This window comes from Trichosurus vulpecula, chromosome 9, assembly GCF_011100635.1.
Source record: "Trichosurus vulpecula isolate mTriVul1 chromosome 9, mTriVul1.pri, whole genome shotgun sequence".
Taxonomy (NCBI): domain Eukaryota; kingdom Metazoa; phylum Chordata; class Mammalia; order Diprotodontia; family Phalangeridae; genus Trichosurus; species Trichosurus vulpecula.
This window is the reverse complement of record NC_050581.1, coordinates 17086320-17109510: the sequence shown is the minus strand read 5'-3', so window position 1 is coordinate 17109510 and position 23191 is coordinate 17086320. Positions and strand designations below refer to the sequence as shown.

The following is a 23191-nucleotide window of genomic DNA, read 5'->3' as shown; positions in this document are numbered from 1 at the left end:
ACGCAACATCCACATCCCACCCACAACTCCACAACACCATTTGTTGCTTTCCCCTTCAATCATTTTAGCCAACCTGATAGGTATAAAATGATATTTCAAAGGAAAACTGTCCATTTATATCTTTTGACCATTTATCAATTGGAGAATGACTCAGTCTTGTAGATTTGACAAAAGTTCTTCATATATTTGAAATATGAGACCTTTGTTTAAGAAACTAACTATATTCTCTAATTTTCTGTCTTCCTTCTGATCTTGGGTACATTTTTGGTGTAATTTACAGCAGCAAATAAATATAATAACCTAATATTTGACAAGTGGAAAGATTTAAGATTTTGGGATAAGAATTCATTATTTGGTAAAAATTGTTGGGAGAACTGCAAAGCAGTATGACAGAACCTGGGCATAAACCAATATCTCATAGCATTTACCAAGATAAGGTCAAAATCGATACGTGACCCAGATATAAGGAAAGATATTACAAGAAAATTAGAACATGGAATATAATACTCATCAAACTTAAATGAAATGTAAAACGTTTCTTAAATCTCTTTCTGAGATGTTGCCAGATCCCCTTACCACCTCTGATTTGGCAACTCCTGAAGTTACTACTGCTTCTTTTTCCACCATTTATTCCCACCACTGGTATTTCATGCACTTGGGTTCTGGGCCAGCCTACACCCTCATGATGTAAATCTCTCTTCCTAACATTCTGTGTTGTTTATGCCAGAAGAAAGACTCACTTTGAATTATTTTGTCTCTGCCACCCTAAAATTCTACTTGAGGTGATTTTAAAGCTGTCTGGAGGGGATTGTAGGGAGAGCTCAGCTTTCTCTACTTCACCATCTTGGCTCCACCTCCAAAGGTCAAAGCTAGTTTATTTTTTGAGAGCTGATACAATTCTGGTGAAAGATTGCTGTACTAAAGTAATGTGATAATGGAAAGAAGGCTGTAGCTCGATGAATACTGAAATTGTTATGGTAAGCATGGATTCCACAGTAAGTTCCATTGATTTTTGGGAAGGGCATTTGGGGTCAGGTGTGTGTGTGCATGTGTGTGTGTGTGTATATGTGTGTGTGTGTGTTGTCTATTGTGCTAGTTTTATTAAAACATGAACACATTTGTACTTAGGAAGCAGGATGCTGAAAAAGGATATTCCAGTGTCACTAGAATCTATTATCTCCCAGAATATCTCCTCTCCTTGGGATTGTACTGGTATAAAAGTTTAGGGAGTGGGGCAGAAAGGTAAGTGAAATTCCATTCTTCAAGACAAATTTATGGAGATACCTTAAAGATGATTTAAAAACAATGCTGTTTGCAGCTACTGTGGTTGTGTAAGGTCAATAACACCAGTGCACAGAAGGGCTGTAGCACAGGGGTTTTGTTTTGCTTTTCTAAGGAAAGTAACTTTACAGTGTTAACAATCTAGAAAAACAATGTGACTAGCAGCCATTGTAGGGATGAAAGAACCACACAAGTGCAACAAAAAGAACGCTGCTAGCACAGGTTCTTTGATCTGCTTTTCTAAGGAAAGTAACTTTAAGGGGTTAACAATCTCAGTTCAATCAAACATATATATATCATTCACTTAATTCTGGGGGAAAGATCAGCCCCCTGAACTTCAAAGCAAATACAAACAGAAATTATAAACATCAACAGACAGACCTTGAATCATAATTCATAGACCTACGAATCATAATTCATAGTTGCCAAAGAATCACCAATGTCTATCTGGGTTACAAACCCGGGGAGGTGTAGGTTCAACAGCTTGGCCAGAGTCTTGTCACCCACATTCTTTCAGTGAGTGTAGCCCCAAAAGTCAAATAACAACCTCGGATCTTATATACCCATTTCAGGGCCCTGGGGCACTTGATTACCTCAGTGTTAGAAGCACTAAAAGAAAGGTGTAAAGTCCAATTTATGGTGTGGGAAAGTTAGTTAAACTCCAGTACCACCATATACAGGGTTTTCTGTCAATGACTTCCAGTTGTCTTACTGCTGAAAAGCATTCCAAGACAAGATACCACTTTACCAGCCCCATTCAAACAAATGCATTCACCCTTTCAGCAGAGAATCATTAAGGCACTTAATAGAAGAACAGCAATAAGCTCCACCCTGATTACCATTACGTTGTCTTACTTTAATTAAACATACATATATCATTCACTTAGTTCACGGGGGAAAGCCAGCACCCTGAACTTCATAGAAAACACAAACAGAAATTACAAGCAGAAATTATATAAACAGAACAAATAAGCAGAAATCCACAGACATGCTTCTAACTGTCTGACCATAGCAATTAACACATTTATCAGAGAGAGAGGCATGAACATCTGGGTTTTCAAAGCTGGGGGCAGGGGGAGGGCTCCTTAATGTCTACCCATAGTCTCCACGTGAACATTTTTTCAATGAGTAAGCACCCAAAGCAAAACCGCTCCCCCCTGCCCCAGTTCTGAAAGTTCTAGCTTAAGGGCTACCCTCAGAATATATATAACCTTTTTCAGGTCCCAAGGACTTCACACATCTCAACAGCTTCACATCTCTCATGACCTAATTAGTGTTATCATGATAAAAAGCAAGAATTATTTTCTGTGATGGTTTCAAACTTTCTATAATATTTCTTTTCCTAATTACTGAAATATCACAAACAGAGAAAAAGCTCCAAGGATTTGAATGTATGTTCTTTCTACAAATTGAATGCTAATCAATTTAAAATAACAAAATTATGTTACCCTGAATTTTGAATGATCAATTATTTGCCAATAAAATAGTGGTATTTCTTTTTAAATGTTTGCATTTTTCTTATGATCTTTGTCTGTCTGTCTCTGTCTCTCTCTGTCACTGTTTCCTTGTGTGTGTCTCTTAGTGTGTGTGTGTGTGTGTGTGTGTGTGTGTGTGTGTCTATGGATCTCTTGTCTCTCTTTTCTGTGTCTGTTTCTCTGCCTCTGTCCTTCTCTGTCTCTGTCTGTCTCTACTGTTTGGAGGGGCCTCCCTTCCATATGTTTAGTGTTTTTACTTAGATAGGGATCTGCTGTGAAGATATTTAACTTCTGCAGTTTGTAATCTATGGGAATTACTTGGAACCCTTAGATAGTAAATTACTTGCTCAGAGTCACATACTCAGTGAGAATCAGAAACAGAAATTAAACTTGTCTTCCTGATTAATGACATTTCTCTACTCACTATCCCATACAGTCTTGTATCACAGCCATTATTACCTTTTATACCTCAATTGAATCAAGTATAATTTCGTTTACTTGTATATTCATAATAGAATATCATGGGAAAATGGCAGGAAAGAAAGTATAAATGAAGAGGGAAAAGCATTTCCAGATCTCAAATAATGTTATAAATCACTAATTGCCAAATTTTTTTAGTATCGGTAAAAAAAAAAAATAAGAACAGGAACAACTGAACACTTAAACCCAGTGTTTCATGAGAAAACAATATTCTGAGAGAAGAATTACATATTCAATAAGACCTGCTGGAAAAAATGTAAAGTATATTTTTAGAAAACAGATTTAGACTGACATCTTAAACCATATACTACAAAACCTTCCAAGGTATAACTGAATGAAATATAAAAGGTCACAAAATTAGGGGGGAAATGAAAGGAAATATATCATGCCATATTGACTAGGAGGATAATAGAAAATTCTTAATGAAATATATAGAAAAGTGATCATAAAATAAAATAGACGAGTCTGATTAAATGAAATAAAAAAGTTTAAAATTAGGAGATTCAGATATTTCAGCTACCATCTATTTTCCACCAAAATGATCCAAATACATAAGAACAAGGGATGTAAATGAAAGACATGCATGAAAACTTTTGAAAAAAAAAGCAAAATAGTAACAATAGGAGGAAAATTTTATAGCTAATTATTAACAAAATAAACTAAAAACAATTTTGAGGTTTCACTTTATAGCCAGGAAATTAGAAAAAGAGGAAGAAATAGAAATAATCAATGTATGAATGTCACTGGGGAGATAGGACGAGTGGAGATTCAAATTTTATTTATAGAAAAATATTATTGAACTTTTTATATCCAATTAAAAAGCTGACATATATAACTAAAAGTCAGATATATGATAAAATATTCAAAATACCCCTCTTTTTCTTAGGGAAAATATTCTGAAAATAATATGGGAACTGATACAGTGGGAAATTGCTGAACTATTGGTGGTTTTGAATGCATTTTAATAAATACTATTGTGGTATAAGAAAAATTTACAAGAAATAGAATCACATCTATTGTCTGACATAAATCAAAGAAACTAGTTAAGGGGACAACTTAAAAAAAACAAGCAAAGATAGTATACATAAAGTCAAAAATACCAATGAAAATAGCTTTGAAAAAATCTAAACTTAATTACATTAATATTTTTAGACAGAACTACTAATAAGTCACACTTGCCTCATCTTCCTTATCTCAGCAGATGTAAAAACTCATGTGCATGTACTCTCAGATGAAATTGATTTATTGATTGGGTTTTATATAAGTCCCCATCACACACACACTTTATTACAGCAGGGATTCAAGGCATCACCGTCAGTCAATAAACATTTGTTAAATATCTACCATGTGGCAAGTATTGTGATAATTTCGAAGACACAAAGAAAGGTAAAACAATATAACTTCTACTTTCAAGAAGTTTGAGGAAGAAATATTGGGCAATAATTATGCTATAAAAGCAATGACATGAGTATATTTTTAAAAGAAAATGAGAATAAAGTGAATGAAATTATGTTCAGTAAATTTTAATAAAAAAATTCAATAATTTTCAATAAAAATATTAAGAACTGATAATTTCAAAAAATGTAGATATGTTCTCTGACTTCAAGAGTTTAAAATATTTTTAATTTGTTTTAATTTTTTAAATTAATTTATTTATTTTTAGTTTTCAACATTCCCTTCCATTAGTTATAAATTTTCTCCTCCTCCCAGCCTCCCTACCCAGGACAGCCTGCAATCTGATATAGCCTTTACGTATACATTTCTACTAAACATATTTTCACATTCATCATGCTGTAGAAAAGAAATATAACAAATGGGAGAAACCATGAGAAAGAAAAAAAAACAAACAAACAAAAAGAAAATTATGTACTTCACTCTGCATTATGACTCCATAGTTCTTTCTCTGGATAAGGATGGCATTCCCATCATGAGCCCTTTGGAACTGTTTTAAGTCCTTGCATTGCTGAGAAGGGCTATGTCTATCAAAATCAGGCATCACACACTGTGACTGTTACTGTGTGCAATGTTCTCCTGGTTGTGCTAACTTCACTTAGCATCAGTTGATATAAGGCTTTCCAGGTTTTTCTAAAATCCTCCTGCTTATCATTTCTTATAGCATAATAGTATTCCATTATACTCATATTCCACAACTTGTTCAGCCATTCTCTAATTGATGAATAGTCCCTCAATTTCCAGTTCTTGGACACCATAAAAACAGTTGCTATAAATATTTTTGTACATATGGCTCCTTTTCCCATTTTTTTATCTCTTTGGGATACAGTCCTAGAAGTAGTATTGCTGGGTCAAATTGTATGCACGTTTCTTTAACCCTTTGAGCACAGTTCCAAATTGCTCTCCAGAATGGTTGGATCAGCTCACAGCTCCACCAACAATAAATTAGTGTCCCAACTTTCTCCAACATTTATCGTTTTCCTATTTTGTCATGTCAGCCAATCTCAGAGGTGTGATGTGGTACGTCAGAGTTGTTTTGATTTGCATCTCTATAATCAATAGTGGTTAGCATTTTCTCAAATGATACTTTAATTTCTTCCTCTAAAAACTGCCTTTTTATACCCTTTGACCATACAAGTTTAAAATCTTAAGAAGAGTTAAGACATATGTACAGTTAAATATAAATTTTTAGGAAATATTAAACATAAAAAATAAAGCATTTGTAGATCAAATAAAAACAGGCATTACTTCTACTTGAAGATGATCAAGGATGGCTCCTTTACTGAGGTGGTATTTGAACTAAGCCTTCCAAGAGAATTACAAATTTTACAAATATTAGTCAGTCTATTAAAGGTGTGGCCCACAGTGGGAGAAAGGATATAAAAATAGAATAATGGAATTATAGATTTAGAATTAGAAGAGATTTCTGAGGAAATTGCATGCGATCGCCTTACTTAACAAAGGAAGAAACTGAGGCGCTAAGTAGTTTAGTGACAACTGGGGTCATGCCACTATTACACTGGTAATATATGAGAAGGGATTGAACCACACACATTTTGGATTACTATTTCATTCCTTTCTGTTATGGAGATAGTGCATCATTTAGCTTTACTTAAATATTTAGGAAAAGCAGCATAAGACAAAAACTGGAAATGTATATGGAAGTCAAATCAAGAAAGAAATTAAAATCCAGATTGAGAAACTTAGTCTTCATTCAGTAAGGAATGAGGAGGCACTGACAATTTTTGTGTAATGGAATTTAATTCCATTACACAAATTCAATTAAGTGATTCTAATTTTTGCCTGCAAATATCAATTTGTAAGTGACATATAGATAGGTTAGTTTAGTAAGTAAAGAGGCTAAAGAAGAGAAAAGGCTTTGAAATTGCCATGTACCAGTTATTAAAATCCCACACTAAATTGATAAATTTGAAATAAAAGAATGATTGCAAGAGATTTGGGGAAGGTATAATGAGCAGAACTTTGAGACTCCTTAGATAAATTGTGTATATCTTGACAAGACAATATTAGTACATGCCTACAGAAGTCTAGATAATTAAAGGTTTCCATGTTGTCAAATATATCTTTTAAACTTTCACGTTCATTGATATTGTGTTTTAGAAGTTTCCTACAACAACCTACTCATGTGAAATATTTTTTGTTGTTGTTGCAACATTTGTTTCTATGTTTTACTTTCTGAGTTTCTCCTCAAACATGGTAGATGGCCATTTCAAAATATGTAACTAATGTATAAAGTTCCCCTAGTAACGCTTTTTTTCGGTCATTTCAGTTGCATTTGACTTTTTATGATCCCATTTGGTGTTTTCTTAGCAAAGATACTGGAATGTTTTCCCATTTCCTTTTTTAGCTCATTTTACAGATTAGGAAATGAGGCAAACAAGGTTAAGTGACTTGCCCAGGATTATAAAGCTAGTCAGTCTGAGGTCAGATTGGCTCTCAGGTTTTCCTGATTCCAGTCCTGATCCTGCATCTGCTGCACTTCCGAGGTGTCCATTCTCTTAGTAATACTATTAAATTAATATTTTTTTAAATAATTTTATATAGTGGTTGATATGTGTGTGTGTCTGCATGTATGCCTGATCAAAATAACTAGCGTATATGAAAGTCATTTGAAAATAAACCTAAATTTTAACGTGCTGAAGAATTCTAAGATGTATAGACGTTTTAAAAAGTTTCTCTTTAGAAATGACTGTCATTAGAATAATACTTACTAAATGGATCATGCTTTACTTCTCAAAATGATCTGCTTTTAACACATTCTATTATTATAGGCTTCGTACCCTCATATACCACTATCTATTGCTATCCTATAATTAAGTGAGAGGGATGCAAAAGTACTATATAAAAATTTATGATTAAATAGAAAAATTCTTAGAATTTTCAGAAATAAACTTGTATACTTTAAACCACTATTTCCTAAATAGGTATAACCATAATAGCTCATATTTACATAGAGCAATTTAAAATTTAAGAAAAACTTTCTCTGTAACAAATCTATTATTTATGTATTCCAAGTATTCTTATCTCTATTTTATATTTAAAATTGATGGCTAAAAAATCAGAATGTAATTACATGCAAAATCTAAAACTTGGACCACGTTCTGCTTTGACCTTAAATAACATTATGTTTGACAATTAATTATGGCATTCATTATGTTACATGAAGTATTCGAAGTCTATGTTTGTGTGCTATTCCCCCATTATTGCAAAAGCTCCATAAGATAAAGGGTCATGATGTCTATGCATGTACACATGTGTCTATATGTGCACATATGTGTATATATAATATGTGCATATATGGCTATTTCAATCCTCTAATATCAGTAACTGCATAACAAATTTCAATTGAAGCAAATATTAGTGTTTTTCAAAGCATATCCTCCTTTTAAGTTCTTGCTTTTGATTTCAAAAATGTCATTATTATATACCAATCACTACCATTTTCTTATTATCCATTTACATATTATTGCTATGAAGTCTTGATAGCTATAATGCAACTAGACCAATAGCCAAAGGGAAGATAAAATCTGCTAACTGCATCCTGAAGGCAAAACCAAAGAATAGTTCTCAGAATTGTCGTAGCCAAAATCCAAAGGTCCCACATTAAAGATAAAGTATCACAAGCATCCAGAAGGAAGAAAAGCAAATTAGTACTATCGCACCATCCAGCCCCTTCCAAAGACAAAATGAAATTACTTTTTTTAGGTTTCTCAAAAATATTGTACTTATTCCATTTAAAGTCCTATCACCTTCCCCGACCTCACAAATCATACTTCTTTTTCAGGATGCATTCCCCTTGATCATAAATCTATATAAGTTTTTACCTTTTAAATATATTGCTACAAGATCTGTGTGTTTCATTTTTAGTAGAAGTTACCAAGTTTTGAATGATTTTGGCTATGATTCATTGGAATGTCAATCCCCTTTTTCTCAATGTATTCAGTATGTATCTTTTCTTTGATAAGGAAATTGCATTTGAATATCACATTATTAAGAATTTCTGGGTAGGTGATTCTTGGTTTTAATCTTATATCCTTTGAACTTTGGAATATCATATTCCAAGCCTTTTGATCCCTTAAGGTAGAAGCTGCTAGATCTTGTGTTATCTGATTGTGTTTCCACAGTACTGAAATTGTTTCTTTCTGGCTGCTTGCAGTATTTTCTCCTTGATCTGGGAGCTCTGGAATTTGGCAACAATATTCCTAGAAGTTTTCTTTTTGGGATCTTTTCCAAGAGGTGATTGGTGGGTTCTTTCAATTTCTATTTTACCCTATGGCTCTAGAATATCAGGGCAGTCCTCCTTGATAATTTCTTGAAAGATGATATCTAGGCTCCATTTTTGATCGTGACTTTTGAGTAGTCCAATACTTTTAAAATTATCTCTCCTGGATCTATTTTCCAGGTCAGTGTCTTTTTCCAATGAGATATTTCACATTGTCTTCCACTTTCTCATTCCTTTGGCTTGTTTTATAATATCTTGATTTCTCATAAAGTCACTAGCTTCCACTTACTCCAATCTAATTTTTAAGGTGGTGTTTTCTTTAGTGGTCTTTTGGACCTCCTTTTCCATTTGGCTAATTCTACCTTTCAAGGCATTCTTCTCCTCATTGGCTTTTTGGAGCTCTTTTGCCATTTGAGTTAGTCTATTCTTTAAGGTGTTATTTTCTTCAGTATTTTTTGGGCCTCGTTTACAAAGTTGTTGACTTGTTTTTCATGATTTTCTTGCATCACTCTCATTTCTCTTCCCAATTTTTCCTCTACTTCTCTTACTTGCTTTTACAAATGCTTTTTGAGCTCTTCCATGGCCTGGGACCAATTCATATTTCACATTGAAGCTTTTGATGTAGGCTCTTTGACTTTGCTGACTTCTTCTGGTTGCATATTTGCTCTTCTTTGTCACCAAAAAAAGAATCTCGAGTTTGAGTTTGAGTCTGAGTTTGAGTGTGAGTTCATTTTTGCTGCCTGTTCATGTTCCCAGCCAACTACTTGACACTTGAGCTGTTTTGTCAGGATATCACTGCTTGCAGAGTAGAGAGTACTTTGTCTGAAGCTTTAGGGTCCAAGTACTGCTGCTTTCAGAGCTACTTCTATTCCACAGTCACCCCAGGCTCTGTCACTGCAGCGTTCCTCCTCCCCCCAAAACCTCCAAGCAGGACCGCAATACAGATCTGAGAAGGGTACAGTAAGGGAATCTGCCTTTGTGCCCACAAAGCGCTCCTTTTACTCCTGCTCTGATCTTCTGCTAGATTCCTCCCACCTTGTGAGCCACAGACTTGGAAAGCTGCTGATGCTGGTGCTCTGGAGGCTATCTCAGGAGCTTCCTACTGCTGCTGTGGGTACTGCTACACCACTTCCTCCACCCCAAATTTGGCAGCCAGACTGCTCTCAACTCAATCCTGCAGTTTCCCCCTAACCTGCTCTTTGGCTTTTGTGGGTTGAGAAGTCTGGTAACTGCCACAGCTCACGGTTTAATGGCCCCAAGGCCTGTTCTGGCTGGCTGACTCCAGGTCTGGTCTATCCCAGTGTGTCCCACTCGGTGCACCTCTCCACTCAGCATTGAGCGATAGACCCTTCCCAGTGACCATCCAGCCTCTCCTGGCCTGGATACGTGTTTCCTTCTGCTATTTCATGGGTCCTGCAGCTTTAGAATTTGTTCAGAGTCATTTTTACAGGTGTTTGGAGGGATTTGGAGGGCAGCTTAAGCAAGTCCCTGCTTTCTAACTATCATCGTGGCTCTGCCCCCTTTTCTTAAACTTTTAATTTTATTCTTTCTTATTGTCTCATAAAATTCTTGGTTTTTATTTAGAGTATTCTAGTTTTATGAGAATCCTTTATTCATGTAAACATTTATCACCTTCTTTAAACACAAAAGAAATTTTCCACTTAGCAATACTTTCCTTTAGAGATTTTTATGTTTAGCTTCATTTTTACGTGTTCATGTAGTTATTATGAAAAATGGCTTTTATTTCCCTTTGAGATTCTGATTCAAGTTTTTACTGAATTATCTTTACAATTTGTTTATACTGTTAAGGCTTTTCCTTTAATTATTCATTTCTCCAACCTTAATTGTTGAATTGAGTTTTTGTGCCAGAGCCAGACTGAAACTCTGTTGGGCTTTTAGGTGGGATAGTATACCCTGCTTGTTCTTACCCTGAGTCACCCAAATTCTTTCATTTACCGCTATGTCCCAGAAACTCTGAGGTTCAGTGCTCTAAATTTTGAGGTAGCACCCACTCAGGCATCTCAAGCTGAGAGATTGGGAACAGATATCAATACTATTCAGTTAGGTGGCCAAGTGTATAGAATTCTGTTAGACATGACTTCAAATTCAGTCACAGACATTAGCTGTGTGACTCTGGGCAGAACACCTGTATTTGCTTCAGTTTCCTCACCCACTACACAGGATTGGTGTGAGGATCAAATACAATAATCGTTTTACACAATGTAGCACAGTGCCTGGTACATAGTAAGTGCTGTATAAAATACTGTTATTAACTATTATAGAGCCTCTGGGAAAAGGATCCATACATACAAAAATATTTATAGAGGTTCTTTTTGTAGTAGCCAAGAACTGGAAATCAAGGGGATGTCCATCGATTGGGGAATGGCTGGACAAGTGGTGGTATATGAAGTTAATGGAATACTATTGTGCTATAAGAAATGGGGATGATACAGACTTCATAACAACCTGGAAAAACCTACATGATTTAATGCTAAGTGAAGGGAGCAGAACTAGGAGAACTTTATATACAACCACAGATATATGGATTCCGTGAGGACTAACACTGATAGACTTTGCTCTTCTCAGCAACACAAGGTGCAAAGACAACTCCAAAGGACTCACGATGGAGAATGCTACCTACATCCGGAGAAAGAACTATAAAGTATGAATGCAGATTGAGGCACACTTTATGCTCACCATTTTTCCCCCATTTTTTTCTCTCTTTTGTTTTTGTTTTTTGGTTTTTTTTCAGTTCTGTTTCTTCTTTCTCATGATTCATTCCATTGGTCATAATTCTTCACAACTTGAGTAGTGTGTAAATAAGTTCAATGTGAAGTTATATATAGAAGATATATCGGATTCCATGCCGTCCTGGGGAAGGAGGCAGGGGGAGAGGTGGAAGAAAATCTGGAACTCAAAATTATGCAGAACCGACTGTTGTAAACTAAAAAAAATATAGAAAACATAGGAAACATCTATAGTTTTATAGAAAGACGTACATATCTACAAAAGCTGACTTTTGCTTATATAGTATTTTACCCTGTGTGGATTTTCTGCATCTGCTAATTATAAGCAGACATGCAGTGTATTTATTCCTGCCCTATTGCTTATATCCCCTCCTACCTCACCCCCAATTACCTTATACCAAATGTTATGGATCGACAACCTGGGGAACAAAGTCAGTTCAATGCAGTGGTATGAAGTATGAGATTTGAAAAGGAGTTCCTTTCAATATTCATCAAAGTTCTGATGTAGAAGAAAATTGGCACCCAAATTTTCATTCTTCTTGCAAGCAAAATAAGTCCTTAAGGGAATCCTAATGCCTTTAACCTTTTTAATAGCTTCTTTTTCTTGAGGCGTTACTTGAATGAGCCCAATTTCAACTTCAGCTCTTCCTCCACTGCCCCCTCCCTTTCCTTAACCACCAAATTCTTCAAATGTTTCTTTTAGCATTTGAATAAAATACTCTTTATGTTGGCTGATGTGCTGCAGTGCATTGGAGGACTACAATAAGTGCTGATTTTCTTGTCCTATTTGCTGTAACAAGACTGAGAGAAGGAAGGATTGTGTTGAGTAATTTCTCTCATCTCCTGGAACTGGGCTGGTTTCATAAATATTCAACTGAATGTCCTTGAAAGGTAGTAGTAGTTGTTGCTGCTGCTGTTAATGTGGCTGCAGCTTCTACCACTGCTGAAGACTAAGCAGACCCTGTGCCGGCACCCTGGGGGGCAGGGATCCACCACAGCCTGACTTTATCTTCTGGAATACCCATTAAGAGATATTGCACTGCTCTACCAAGGTTGTTGAAACTGGCTCTCAGGGCTGCAATAATTAATTCCTTTTGCTCATAGCCCATTGATGTGATCTCAGTCACTATATTTTCATAGGATTGGTCCATCACAAGAGCACTTGTTGCAATTTCAAAAAGGTTTGCCTGATAAGAGTCACCCAGTGTGCTGTCAGAAGATGTTGGACTAATACCAATATGACCTTCTACTGCATTCTCTGCTGGTTTCTCTTCTTTAGGAGTGGGGGGGACAGATGTTGGTATAGTGGTGGGAGCCAAGAAAGAAGGAGTTGGGGCTTGAGCCACAGATGTTACTATAGATGAACTAACTGTAGCGGTTGTAGCAAGATTTGATTGTTGAGTTGTAGCTGGTGATGGTGTTGAAGTAGGTGCTTCTTTGGATTTTTTCCCCACAAATGCCACAAAGTTTTTCTCGTCAATTTTGTTTTCTTTGAGAGCAGTATCATCTTTGAGGATTTTGCCTGCATAAATTAATTTTGGCCTCCTATTGGAAAGGCATCCTTTCCCTTTTTAGTTTCAATCTTCTCTTTCAGTGCCTTAAGCATCTCCTCAGGGTTGACGTGGAACTTGAAGATCGGTTGCTGGATTGTTTTCAGAGTGATCTGTATGGTGTCACTGCCCCCAGACACGATCATTCCTATGGGCTCTGTTGGTCTCTTCAGCCCACTTCGAGAAAGTTTGAAGTGGCTTGTGGGATTGATCACATTCACCCTGTGGGGCAGCCTCTCCTTCTAAGGCATGGGGCCAGCAGGGAGTCTGTCCTCAAAAGCTGTGGGCAAGTCTAGGAGACAGTGAGTGAATCAGATAGTTCATCAGGGCCTGGTTGCCACCATCATGACTCACATTATCACTCCTAAAGTATTTTCAAATAAACCATTGAAAATAAACAAGGGAACTCAAGAAAGATGGACTGGGAGCAATAATGGTATGGCATAAATAAATTATGTGATTTGCTACTGCATTTAGCAAATTTCTTTTTCCCCTTTTCTTGTTATACCAAAAAATTACTAAATCTCCATCAAATTAAAGGTATTTTTTGAGAAGATTTTGTTAAGTTCTTTTTTTTTATCTTTTTTAGTCCCTAATTTGGCATTAAGTTCATTAGTGTTCACTTATTATTTAGATTCAAGCTAGCAATTTCACAAAGTATAAACTATCCATTTCAAATGTAATTAAATCTTTCCTAGAGTAGTTTATTCTTATTTTTGAACTAAAACATGCCAGGGTAAAATGTTCACATGTTTTATTATTTTATTACTAATGGAAATGAATCTAATTGACTACCTAAAATGGTACATCTTTACTTTTAAATTCATATTAAGCTCTTTGTTCATTCATGATAATCATTAAATTACAACAGCACTGCCTGTAAATTACACTGCTGGAAACAGGAATTATCCAATTTTATTAGAGAAGTCTTCTTATACTTTATCATTAAATTCGAATTGTTTATGACATTAAAGTCACTTTTTATCCCTATATTGTTTTCTACAATGTCGGTAATGTTGCCTAAAAAAGCCATGGGAGTGCAACTAATTTCTTCTTCCCAGTTAGAAATTTAAAATAATCACTGGATAGTGATTGGCTGAATTCCACTGAATAAACACAGACAATTTGCTTAAGCAAGGAGGGCGTGAAAGGGATCTATTTTATGATGAGTAATAAGTACATGTCTAGGGAAAATTCTTAACTCATGCAAACACGCAAGTGTAACAAAAACAAAAATTGTATGTTGAGACTAGAATATTTAACTATATCTACAGAGGTTCAAAATCCACATCCTTTTTTTTCCTTTTTTTTCTGTATTCATATTTTTATTATTTAATATTTCTAGTTTTCAACATTGATTTCCACAAGATTTTGAGCTACAAATTTTCTCCCCATTTCTACCCTCCCCCTTACTTTCCCCCACCCTTATCCCCTTTCCCCTTACTTTCTTTCAGGGCAATATAGATTTCTATATTCCATTACCTGTTTATCTTATTTCCCAGTTGCATGTAAAACAACTTCTTTTGAGCATTTGTTGTAGAACTTTGAATTCCAAATTCTCTTACTTCTTCCCTCCCCACAAACCCTCCTTGAGAAAGCAAGCAAATCAACATAGTCGACACATGTATCATTATGTAAAACACTTCCATAATAGTCATGTTGTTAAAGACAAACTATATTTCCCTCAATCCTATCCTGTCTCCACTTATTCAATTTTCTCCCTTGACCCTATCCCTTTTCAGAAGTGTTTGCTTTTGATTACCTCCTCCCCTAATCTGCTCTCCCTTCTATCACCCCCCTCTCTTATTCCCTTCCGCCCTACTTTCCTGTGGGGTAAGATACCCAATTGAGTGTGTATGTTATTCCCTCCTTAAGTCAAATCCAATGAGAGCAAGATTCACTCATTCCCTTTCACCTGCTTCTTCTTCCCTTCCAATAAAACTGCTTTTTCTTGCCAATTTTGTGTGACATAATTTACCCCTTCTATCTCACTCTTTCTCATTCTCCAAACATATTCACCCCTTTATTTTATTTTTATAGATATCATCCCTTCGTATTCAACTCACCCTGTGCCATTTCTAATCCTTATATCCTGATAATTTTACAAATTCAAAATTGGAAACTTGACCAATTTTCATGTTTAAGAAATTCACATCAGAACCCAGCTTCTTATACTTTACATTAACCATTATTAATTTCCTCACTAGGAGGTTGATATTTCACTAAGAAATTGACAACAGGCTGCAGTACATATGTAAAAACATTAAATAATCAATCTTTGACATAGTACATGTAACCTTATATACTTAAAGTCATGCCATATTCCTTTTAAGGCATTTACAAAATAAACCACAAGCCATTCATCTTTTAACTTTACTAATTGTAACGAAACTTTAGACATGCATGATGTTAACCAAATAACAAAATAATATTCTCACAAGCCCTTGACCTAATAGTCTCTGTACCATTACCAAGAATTAAAAGAACATAACTCATACAAGACTCTATATAAGGCCCTTATAAAGGACCCTAGCTTATACAGGAACATATACTTATACATACTGGTAACGCATATCAATTCTAATTAACCAGTTGTTTGGGCTAAAAATCCGAAACCTAAAAGCTCAGTCTTATATTAACCTAAGATGTTCCAATATCCATCTATCACCTAATAGATTTAGCACTGTGCTTACAAAATTTTTTGATAATATAAAATTGCTGTAAAACAAAGGACAATGTCATATGTCTTACTAGAAGGAAAGAACTTCCTTAGGTCTGTTTGATTCCAGACACGAGTCATTTCTGACAGCCCATCATATAGTCATGAGATGCTGAAAGCAGGGCTTAAAAGTAACCAGGTGGAGAATTTTCCTTTTAAAGAAGGAAATAGCAAAATTGGGAAATAGAGTCAGGAAGATCCTACCTAAGTTGTATACAAGATTGTCTTCAAAACTCTTACCAGGCACAGATATCTACCTTTAGCAGTTCCCAGCCTGCAGCACATGTCATTCTGCTATTGGCTTTATGACACCTATATCTGCAACAAGAGTTTAAAACAATACTTAATTGCAGTCCCATAAAGTCTTAAATAGCAAATAAGTATGGGCTAGTATACTTCAGATAAGGCCATCCCAAATTTAATTGAGCTATTAATTATCAAATCAAATTGCATAATTTTTCAATATTCTAAAATACTTCCTAACACTTCCTCACAACTACATAAGAACAGGAGGGGCTTGGATAACCCCCGTTTGTCCCCAAACTTCTTACCTGCCTTAAACAAAAGAGATTCCTTACTCGTATCTCACTACTGAATAGAATACATCTTTGTTTCTCAAGCTTGTTTTACCCTTTTCTATTTATACTCTGTCTGGAAGAGATACTTTAGCAATCAAATCTTTTATGTATAATAAGTTCAAACACTAATTTTAACCCTTGCTTAGGCCATGGCTAAAAATTCAGAGCAAGCCAGCAAGGTCTCTGTTTGGCAATCTGACTAGCAGCAGTTGTGGGGGTGAAAGACCAACACAAGCCCAACAACAAGCACGCTATCAACATGCTGCAAAAGCCCAGGTTCTTTTCATCTGCTTTTGTAAGGAAAGCAACATTAAGGGGTTGACAAGCTTACTTTAATTCAGCATACAAATAGCATTCACTTAGTTCAAGGGAAAAAGCCAGCACCCTGAACTTCAGAGCACAATACAAACAAATTACAGACATCGACAGACAGACTTTGTCTGATTCAAATCCCAATTCGTAGTTACCAGAATTTAACAAAGTCCCAACATCTGCATTTATGAGCTGGAGGGCTCTTAGCTACAGCTGCCCAGAGTCTCTGCAGCAGCTCGTGCCACCAAGAGTGAGAGCCCTGAGCAAATGGCTCTGTCTTCTCTTCTTATAGCATTTCAGATATCATCTAACATCATCTGAATGACCAGAACTTAGGCTTCTATGATAGGCTCTTGAGTTAGCCCCTCCCCTTAGTACCCTGGGAGCTTCACACCCACATAGGCTTAGCACCTAATAGGGGTTTGGGCCTGGGGCTTAGCACTTAGTAAGATTCAATGAAATGCACTGAATTAATCAAAAGAAACAAAAGCCAAACTCTTCAAGGGCACTTGGTTGAACTGAGTGCTCAGAGCCCATTTTGCTTACCAACACACTCCACCCATTGTTCCAGGATACATAATCCAATCAGCCATAGATCCTGGAACATACATTGTGATCCAATTACCCAGGAAACTAAAACATATCATTCACAAGAAAGCAAAATTATTCAGTGTCATTCCCAAATAATTGTTTACAATACAAATATGACCCACCCCTAGGTCCCAGCAAGTTAATCTCTTCAATCACTCATTCCCAAAATACTTGTTTACAATTCAAATGCCCACTCCTAGGTCAAAACAAGTTAATCTCTTTAGATAATACAGACTGTCCAAATAAAGTACTTCTTCAGCAGCACGCATCCATTGCAGGCTTTTTTCCTGTACCCTAGTTGGTAAAGTCCTAAAGCAAGCAAGCAAATACATAGAGTTCTCTTGGGGATGTCTCCTTCTCCTCAAACTACCATTGCAGGCTTCCACTTGGCACCCAAAGTCCAAACAAAGTTCTGTTGGAGTCTGTTCTCCCCATTATGTTCCAAAAACAAATCCACCCCTCCCTCCTGGATCCCAAGCAGCCCAAGGAGGAGGCAGCCATGTTGTCACCAGATATAAGATCTCTAGAAGCAGAAGAACTTCAGAGAAAGAGGTGAATATCTCAGGGTGGGAGGATCCATTTTATTCCTCCCTAGCAAAGGAATTGGCTAAAAGAGTTGGACCCTGTGAAAACTGGGAACCAAGGCTCCAGAGAGGAGATCCTAGGTATTTGGAAAGGTGTTTACAAGAGGTTGGAATTCAGTCAGGGACATCACTATCTAGGCAAAGCTGGATAGTATTATCAGCCTACCGGCTAGTATATGAAAGATTGAGATGAAGTGAAAGAGATGGGGGCACTCCTATGCCATGGCAAGAAGGGGAATCCCAGATAGCAGGAGAACAAACTGCTGCTCAAGAGTCTACTGATTCAAATGAGAATTTTTCCATTAATGTGGCTAGGAGCAACAGGAGGCCAAATAATCCAAGAGTGCATTTCAACTCAGCCCAGGTCGAGCCTGACTGCCTGCTTTGTCCTTGCCATGGTGGCAGGGGAAAGGAGTGGAGAGAAAATGAGACAATGTCATGGCCTGAGGCACAAAATGCTACTAGGGTTCAAGTCATAACCTTGCATGGAGGATGAGAGATGGTTAAATACTCAGACAGATGTTCGTCCCATACAAAGGAGGAAGACAGAAACCCGAGGTGACAGTTCAGTTATGAGGGAAATTCAGGAAGATTTTTCACAGCAAGAGGTCACGGACATTTTGAGTAGATTCACCCAAAGAATGGGCGAACCGTTAATATTTTGGATAGTAAGACTCAGCGATCAAGGGGCCAGTGGAATATTAGTAGATAGGATGGATTGTATGAGATTTATAGGTATCAGCCACAATCCTCCAGTTCAGCAAGCATTTAGGGAACATCATCAGGAAAGGAATGGTGCTAGCAAGACTACTCTGTTGGTGTTAGCCACTGAGGGATATAATAAGCGATATGCTACTGATTCTATGTGGCCCACTGAGAATAGACCCTGGTATTCACTTAGAGAATTCCTCATATCCTGTGGTTCTGAACCATTCAGGCATATATATATGATTTTCATTGAAATCATAAATTCTGCCTTCATAATATAGTCTCTTGTGCTTTACTAATCATTACATTAATTTAGTAATAAATTATCTTGAAAATCTATCCTGATATTAAGAGGAATAGTCACTATACTTTCATGAAGAAAATCCATTGGACAGCTCTACAATGATATGTGTCCCTCTCCTCCTTAAATCAAAAATAAAGCTTTAAACATTGGGATTCATTCACAAATTCCCACAGTGCCATCACAAATTAGTCCATAAACCTCCAGATTCACATACATAAATATATCTTTAGATGATACAGGCTTGAAAATCACACTCCAAGGGTTCTCATTTGCACAACAGGAATTCTACAACACCTAAATCCTTTGCACAGAGTTTATAAGAACTTAAATATAGACAGGATTTGTAAGTCTATGCTAATTTGTTCATGCTTCCATATATACATATATACACACACACACACACACACACATATATATATGTATATATATATATGTACGTATGTATGTATTTGCATAATTCTTAGCCTAACATCTAGATTATAGGAAAAATTGCTTTTTCACAAGTTGACAAAGTGTTATAACAACTGAATTCCTTGTTATCACAGAATATCTAGATATCACAAAGTGCCAAATAGTGGCAAAACTCTTCTGTACATGATTGAGAAAAATTTGATTTCAGCAATTCAATAACAATTTTTTAATCCCTTCATCATTTTTTCTCTGATAGTACAATTCTTATCAAAATTTAAACCATATGAATGTAATAATACCTTAAATCTTTTATATGTATTTAAAATGTCAAACTACTCATCAGGTTAGGTGAATACATTTCTAAGTCTTCTTACAGAGGAAGTCATTCATCTCATTAACATGTGGAGATTAACACCCTGAACCACTGCATACATTTTCATAAATAACCCAGATATCAAAAAGAAAGTCTGCTGTAATGTTACTTTTTTGTAATCAAATATAATAATTTCAAATTATCACATTTTTATCACACCTCTTTTTTAAGATCAATTCATATATAACAAAAACAAGATTAAAATTGTTTTTAACACATTTCTACTGAACAGCAGTCTCTCAAATTTTACAATCTAAGAGAACTCTAAAAATACAATTTAGAAATAAGATGACTTCAATTACATTTTCAGATTTTCATATATAGAAATTATTGATCCTATTACTTCTGGTATTTGTATGTTAATACATATATAACATATATATTAATTCATTAATATCTTAAATTCATTTTATTTATTTATTAGCACTGAACAGCTCTTCTTCTGAGCCAATTGTTGCCTCTGGATTAGTTATTAAAAATATTTGCCTGGTCATGAGTAAAATTAGAGAAAAAAATTATTTCATATCATAACTTGCTTTTATAATTCATCCAGCAGAGCAGGCTTTGTGCAGTGGGATCTTGTAGTTCTAGTCTTCAAAACTTTCTCATGTTTTCTTTCAATCTATCTAGGAAGGCAAAAGGGGTCACTTCTTTTTCCTGTTGAATTTCAATAACTTTATTCATATTCTGACTTTTAGGTACTGCATTACTAATTTCCTGAATTATAATCTCCCTATTTTCTGTCATGTTTCCTCTGTGGGCTGCATTGTATGGTCCCAGTTAGTGTCTTGTAGGGGGAACTTTTCTTCTCCCCTCGGATCACCTTGGGATAACTGGTGGTCATCCAAGGCTTTCATTGCAGCCCTTCTAATCTGTCCCTGTTCCTCTCCTGTGAACAAGATATCTAAACTAGCTACCACCTATCTCCAAGAATATAAATTTAGTCCTAAAAACTGATTAAATTTTTCTGCAGCCCTGGAGGGGTTTTCTATAAGCTTCTTAATGTCCTTTTTTAAAATTCTTAATTTTGGAGCTACTGATTGGGGCATTAACATAACCTAATCCTCCCTGACTGAGAGGAACCTCCCTCAAAGGGAATAATTTAGTAGCCCCAGGGAAAGGGAAATTCTCTTGATCCTTAATTAACTTATTTTAATTCTGATGGGAGCGGGCCTGTGGGGCTCTACCTGGACTGCTGAGCTCAATCAATCAAATCGTCACCATCCCCTGCACCTCCAAGAGGGGTGGGGGTGGAGGGGGGAACGCAGAAGCCTGTGCCCATGCCAGGGTGGGAGCCCACTGAGAGGCCTAAGGAGGAAAGAGGGCAAGAAGAGGGTTCTAGGGAGTGAGGGGATTCTTATCCTCCCTCTGCTCCTTTTTCTCTTTTACTGCAAACTGTCTCCTGGAGGCAGCCAAACAGCCCTTTAGGAACTCTCTTCCTCATTGCAAGGTTCTACTGAATTTACATAAAGATTTCAATTTTGGGCAAACCCGGTCTTCGGGGGACCCATAATTTGGTGAGAAGATTTTTCCCCCCACCTGGGCACCATCCTAAAATAAGCAAAAATATTTAATCACTTTCTGTTTGTTCTTTTCTTATTTTTTTTCTTTTTTTAAATTTATTTATTTATTTAATTTATTTAATATATTTAGTTCTCAGCATTGATTTTCACAAGAGTTTGAATTATGAATTTTCTACCCATTTCTACCTTCCCGCTGTTCCAAGATGGCATATATTCTGGTTGCTCCATTCCCCAGTCAGCCCTCCCTTCTGTCACCCCACTCCCTTCCCAACCCCTTTTCCCTTACTTTCTTGTAGGGCAAGATAAATTTCTATGCCCCATTTCCTGTGTATCTTATTTCCTACTTGCATGCAAAAACTTTTCTTTTGTTGTTTTTGAACATCTGTTTTTAAAATTTTGGGTTCCAAATTATCTACCCTGTTCCACCCCACCCACCCTCCCTAAGAAGGAAAGCAATTCAATGTAGGCCACATGCATGTTATAATGTATAACCCTTCCATAATACTCATGTTGTGAAAGACTAACTATATTTTGCTCCTTCCTAACCTATCCCCATTTTATTGAATTTTCTCCCTTGACTCTGTCCCTTTTCCAAAGAGTTTGTTTTTGATTACCTCATCCCCCTCTCTGCCCTCCCTTCTATCGTCCCCCCCCCCCCCACTTTTTATCTTCTTCCTCTTTCTTTGCTGTGGGGTAAGATACCCAATTGAGTGTGCATGTTATTCCCTCCTCAGGTCAAATTCAAAGAGAACAAGATTCACTCATTCCTCCTCACCTGCCCCCTCCTCCCTTCCTACAGAACTGCTTTTTCTTGTCACTTTTATGTGAGATAATTTACCCCATTCTGTCTCTCCCTTTCTCCCTCTCTCAATATATTTCTCTCTCATCCCTCAATTTGATTTTATTTTTTTTAGATATGATCCCTTTATATTCAACTCACCTTGTGTCCTCCCCCCTTCCTCTTCTCTCCCTCTCTCCCTCTCTCTCTCTCTCTCTCTCTCTCTCTCTCTCTCTCTCCATATATATATACACATGTATGTATATATGTATATTGATAGACATAGACACACATATATACATACATATACATGCACACACATGTATGTTTGTATATATACATATATAATATACATACACACATATATAAATGTATGTATATATGTGTATGTATGTATGTATGTATGTATGTATATTCCCTTCAGCTACCATAATACTGAGGTCTCATGAATCATATACATCATCTTTCCATGCAGGCATGTAAACAAAACAGTTCAAATTTAGTAAGTCCCTTGTGAATTCTCTTTCTTGTTTACCTTTTCATGCTTCTGTTGATTCTTGTGTTTGAAAGTCAAATTTTCTATTCAGCTCTGCTCTTTTCACTGAGAAATCTTGAAAGTTCTCTATTTTATTGAAAATCCATATTTTGCCTTGGAGCATGATACTCAGTTTTGCTGGGTAGGTGATTCTTAGTTTTAATGCTAGCTCCATTGACCTCTGGAATATTGTATTCCAAGTCCTTTGATCCCTTAATGTAGAAGCTGCTAGATCTTGTATCATTCTGATTGTGTTTCCACAATACTCAAATTGTTTCTTTCTGGCTGCTTGTAATATTTTCTCCTTGATCTGGGAGCTCTGGAATTTGACCACAATATTCCTAAGAGTTTTCCTTTTGGGATCTGTTTGAGGAGGCAATCAGTGGATTCTTTTAATTTCTATTTCACCCTCTGGCTCTAGAATGTCAGGGCAGTTCTCCTTGATAATTCCTTGAAAGATTATATCCATGCTCTTTTTTTCATCATGGCTTTCAGGTAGTCCAATAATTTTTAAATTATCTCTCCTCAATCTATTTTCCAGGTCAGT

The 23191-nt window shown here is 36.2% G+C and overlaps 1 pseudogene; it reads right to left on the bottom strand.

Annotated features, from left to right (window-relative positions):
- Positions 1 to 12159: 12159 nt before the first annotated feature.
- LOC118832035 lies at positions 12160 to 13374 on the bottom strand (annotated as a pseudogene).
- Between the last annotated feature and the right edge of the window lie 9817 nt (positions 13375 to 23191).